Consider the following 6000-nt stretch of genomic DNA (forward strand, 5'->3'; position numbering starts at 1 on the left):
GACGAACAGTTTTACTATTCAAAACAGTTAATAAAGATGCTGGTGGAGCTTCCCTTCATGTAGTAGTACATATATCGAAATCAAATTCCTTTTGTCAAAAACATTTAGACTCCAATTTTCATTGAAATATCGTCATTAGTTCAGAAACTACTTGGAAAAAATCGAAATAAAAATGAAAGTTTTACATCCTGTATCTCTAACTTTTTTTATTTATTATTATATGTGCAGAATATGTTGCTAAAGTTTCCGAAATACAATTCGGACCACCCTGTATATTGTACCATATTGAAATAAGGAAAATAAAGCTGGAATTATTTCCTTATAAAACATACTACATATTAAAGATATAAAACGTGTGATTCAATATTAAATTATATGATCTTAAACCAAATCACAATGAAAACAGTACCAATTATCAGTTTTATAAATGATAAATAGCAGCAGAGACTCCCCAAAACCGCCAAAAGAACAAGATATTTTAAGAAATTAATTTATCATTTTTGTCTGGTGGCTATTGTGTTCCAGGCTTATTGTTCTTGTCTGATTGTGAAACAAGCTTACCAATGATGACTTTTTACAAAGTCTTAATACAAATTAATGGGTTTTCTCCCTAATAATTAAGAATAAGAGCTGGGTAATAATCAAGACAGCTGTATGGCTTAGATACTTTTCAAACTTGAACCTTTTGTCTTGAGAACAATGTGCCATATTCTCAGGATTTTTTTTTTAATTTTAAGATATTTTTAAATATCATTTTTATAATAGTATATTTTTCAATTTATAAATGGTCATGTCAGCAATAAAGTAGGTGTCAAAATAAATTTCGCAAAAACTAAAGTAATTTATAATGAACTAGTAGACAGAAAAGATATTCTCGTAAATAACACAGAACTGGAAATAGTAGAAGAATGCATAGATTTAGGACAACTAATAAACAGTTCGAGATCTCTACTACCAGAAATCAACAGAAGAATTAAATTAGCTTGGAGGACTTATAAAAGAAACTCAAATCATATTCAGATCTAGAATGCCACTTTATTAAAAGAAGAAAACATTCGACCAATGTGTACTACCAGTCATGATCTATGCATGCGAAACCTGGATACTTAAAACAGACATTATAAAGAAACTGCAGGTCGAAAAATGCTCAAAAAAACGCAATATGCTGGGCATAACCAAGAAAGACCGTAAAGAATAGAGTAGATACGACAAAAGTAACAGTGACACAGGTAATTTTATGTCCTCTACAGAATCAAATCCCTCAAGTGGCAATGAGCAGGACACCTGGAAAGAAGAACGGACAACAGATGAACCATAAAAATTACAACATGGTAACCACGAGGAATTAAAAGACCTACAGGAATATTAAACCATGATATTATAGGCCAGTCAATCTGGAGGTTGAGGTGGAAAAAATTAGTAACCAACCGATCTCAACGGGAATGAGTAGATAATAATATCCTATTTAACCCTTCTAAAGTCCCATGCGGTCCCAGTAGGGGAAGTTTGAAAAAAATCACCGCCATCTTGGATTTTTTCGTTTTTTTTTCAAATATCTCCGTTTGCATAACTTTTTTCGAAAAAACTTAAGATATATTTTTTGTAGAGAATTCAATTTAGAATATTCTACCTTCAATCTTTTTGTTTTTCTAAAATAGATAGTAATAGAGATAGAGCAATTTTTTACTATACGTTTTATAAATTTTCCAGTTTTTTAAACCAATCAGTGTTAATATAGATAAACATAGATAAAAAAATAGTGCTAATATAGATAAACCAAGTATAAATTTAAGCATTAAAGCAATTAAAAATAACGTTGAAATACTATTTATTAAATAAAATTATTGTTAAAAAAATTATTATTAAATTAAAGTTATTAAATAAAATCTCCTATGGCGTCATCCTGAGCGTCATTTTACGCTTCAACTAAAATACAAAAGTTTGTGCAACTGATTCCGTTGCACTGACCACACTTTGCAGAACATTTAAGACCCAGTTTTCTACAAGAGCAATTTTTAGAGCACTGACTCTCTTTGCAATTGCAAAAAAATTATTTTAGTAGGTCAGGAGGCGCCACATCTTCTGTTGATAGAATAGGTGTCAGATTGCTTTTCAGGGTTGGAAAAAATCATGATTTAAAAAAAAATAAAAGAAATCAGTTTTCTTAAATTTAAATCAGATTTTTTTGATTTAAATCAGATTTTTTTTATTTTAATTCAAAACAATATTTAAATGGGATTTCTAAATGACTAGGACTTATTTCCAATTAAAGTCCTATCCTAAATGGCTAAATCTTTATAACTCTACCCGATACCGATAACATTAACAATTCTACTGCGCGTTTGTCATTTTTCCACATCTGTCACCAATATATTCCGCAAAAAAAGTCGCTCGCTTCAGATCAAAAGGATTTTTTTTTCAAACATTTCAAAAATATTAACTTTTGTCATTTTAACGCCTAGGCATAAAAGTAAAGCACTTTTACACCTAAGCACAAAAGTACAAAAATATATTATAAAATTAATATTAAATGTCAAATTCAATGATGTATAAATTGTTGCTCGATTACTGTTCCTATTATTTGCAATGTTTGAAATTGATTAAAAAATTATTTGTAATGTTTTAAAAGAAATAGTATGTTCTCTTCGTAGTAAAAATGTACTTTTTGTGCCTTCCTGTAACGTCGGAATAGCTTTACGATGGTCCTTCAAAGGTACAGCATCGTCAAAAAAGTATAATTTTTACTCCTAATAAAACAATACACGGAAATTCGGAAATAGTTTCAAGTCGAGAATGAAATTAGTATGTATTATCTAATGTCAAAGCGTAAAGTACTTACTGCAGATCAAAATGTCGGTAGGAATTTGGAAACATACAGCCGTTTCAAAAAAAAATATAAAACAACACATTTTCTGACGATTATAGAATCTCGGGAATGAAGATATAGTCTCTATATCAGAAAGACCTAGTTCTGCACTAGACTTTGCGAATGATATATGTATTCGAACAGCGAATTTTTGTCACTTATAGATAAATTTTAAAATAAATCCCTGCGTTTAGCGGTCTAATGGACTCACACGAAATTACTTCAAAAATCGGTCCAACATTTAAATTTTGATGAATAGATATTTTTATATAGTTTTATAACATTTCCAATTATTTTTCGATTTACTATCTGTTATATATGTTATAGAAATATTTTTTCTAGTTTTCTATGACACATTTTTATAACTTTTACAGTTATTTTTTGATTTATCATAAATTTTCACTAGTAATACCACTAGAGGACAAATTATTTCCGGAAATTTTTTCGAGCTCATGTATATTTTGAAAATTATCCCAAGTCGAAGACGAGGGATAATTTTCTAAAAATATTCATGAGCGAGAAAAAATGTCCGGATTTAATTTGACCTCGTGTGGTATTCGGTAAGAAAACGAATTTGGTCGAATTGATTATCTAGTTACTATGACAACTAAGTGACACCCAAACCTAAAAACTATTTCAGTTTTGAAGCTGTCAAGCGGCACGGCTTAAAAAATGTTCCGCTTCGGTCATGAAAGCAAAGAAAATATTCGCCAGAAGATTAAGCAGTTAACACCCGCGAATACTAGGAGATCGAAGTCAAGCGTATGGAAGCAGTTTACAAACATTCATCTCAGCTTTGTAATTGAAATGTATCAAAATTATCATGTAAACAAATAAAAACCAAACTCTCAAAAAGATATTCTGTCATTATAAACGTCAAAAAATTTCCAATATAATTCGCTGTTGGGTACCCACAAGGAAAAAAATTTCACTTATAATATCACAAGAGCTTAAATTATTTTCGGAAATTTTTTTGAGGGCACGAATATTTTGAAAATTATCCCGAGTCGAAGACGAGGGATAATTTTCCTAAAATATTCGTGCCCGAAAGAAAATTTCCAGGAATAATTTAAGCTTGCGTGGTATTCGGTAAGAAAATTTCACACCTAAATTTGAAAAAAAAAATATTAATCCAACATGACATTTTAAAATAATTTCAATTTGTTAAGTTGGCCAAGGTATTGATGTTTTTGACATATTATATGTTTTGTCATTTTTGTTTGCGATTCTGTCATTAAGCTATTACTAGTTTTAAAACGTCTGTACGTAGAGTAAGAAGTGTATAGCGAAATGTCGCGATTTGGAAAAGTAAACCAACAAGTCATTAAAGAAGAAATTGAAAATATAAAACCAGATAACACCCGAAAATCAAAATCAAGTGTATGGAAACAGTTTGTTGAATTTTGTGATGAAAAGTCGTATAATATTCATGAGTGTATGAGTGTAGTACAGCTGGCTACTATACTGGAGGACTACGCATTTAATATGAAAAAGAAAAATTTTGAAGATTATAAGGAAAGTGTGGTCAAAGTGATGTGGAACTCTACTGCTAAGCAGTTGCAAGAAATTTATTACGAAAAATATAAAATAAAATTTAATCCGTTTTCTGATGTGGAATTTGTGACCGCCAGAGCTGCACGCGATGCTAAGCGCAAAATACTACAGAGAGATTCAGCAAAAAGAAAAGTGAGTGCTTCAGCCTTAACCAGTGACGAATACAAAAAAATTATTGAAATGTGGGATGAAAATACTCCAGATGGGTTGCAGCGTAAATTTTTTCACATAGTTTCACATGAGCTGGCATGGAGAGGAGGGGAAGGACATTCTGCTTGTATCCAATACTTCAAAGAAGAAACTGATAATTTCGGAAACCCAAAAGGTCGGATAGAATATAATCCAATTTTCTCTAAAACCACACAAGGTGGTTCTAAAAAACTGTCGGATAGTAAATGGTTGATTAGAAATTTCGAAAATCCACAAATGTGTCCGGTTCGCTTGTTTAGAAAGTTGATGGAAAAAAGGGGAAATCTTATTCAAACCGACAGACTATTCTTAACACCAAACCCATACTGGAATCAACCCAATTCGAAAGGATGGTACAAGAATAGCCCAGTTGGTAAGAACATTGTATCTTCATGGTTTAAATCAGCAGCTTCAGATATAGGAATTGACACTAAAAAAGTTAAAATAACCAATCATTCTGCAAGAGCAACAGCTGTTTCGAATTTGGCCAAGAAAGGAGTTGGTGAACAACAGCTCATTAAAATTACTGGACATAGTAATAGTCAGTCGATCAAACCTTACTTACAGTTGGACGCTGAACATCATCAACAGATGATTGAATCCATGAGGAGCATTTCATCAAGTACTAGCCAGTTCAATCATGATCAGAGCACAATGCAAAATAAAACAGAAAATACCCAGATTCAAACCACCAATTCAAGCCAGCCTACAAACATTTACAATAATTGTGTTTTTAATATTAATAAAACCTATAATTACTAAATGTGTTTCGTTATTATTTTGCTATATTAGTCGATATCATTAAAGATTTGGCATTGAAGATAATTCAACATGAAATAAATTCTAAAAAAATCATATAGATATATCCATCATATTTCGTTAAATAGAAAAATACCAGCTTTAGTTAAATAAAGGCGGCAGAACTATATTTTTTAGAACATGGCAATTTCGAAGAAATTCATATGTAGGTATATCTAACATATTTCCTTAAATAAAAAATATTACCAACCTTAGTTACATCAAATGCTAAAACTCAAATGGGTAATATTTCAATATATAGACATTGTAGTTCATTCACATTATGATTGTAGATCTTATGTTTACCTTTCCAACTGTCAAAAAATTTCCACTAAAGTTTCGTGGCGCCTCGAAAAAATTTCCGGAAATTTTTTCAGTTGCCATGGTAACTAGTCAACATTAAAGCATGTTATTAGTTGAAAAGTAGAGGTGTGAAATTTTCACTAAAATTTATCCGTTGCCATGGTGATTTGCCAAAAAAACACGTTTTGATTAGTTAAAAGTTACAGGTGTGGAATTTTCAATAAAATTATTTCTTTTTGATTTAAATCACATGATTTAAATTAAAAAAATCACTTGATTTAAATCACGAT

The sequence above is a fragment of the Sitophilus oryzae genome, unplaced genomic scaffold (assembly GCF_002938485.1).
Source record: "Sitophilus oryzae breed Bouriz unplaced genomic scaffold, Soryzae_2.0 scaffold_980_pilon_pilon, whole genome shotgun sequence".
Lineage (NCBI taxonomy): Eukaryota > Metazoa > Arthropoda > Insecta > Coleoptera > Curculionidae > Sitophilus > Sitophilus oryzae.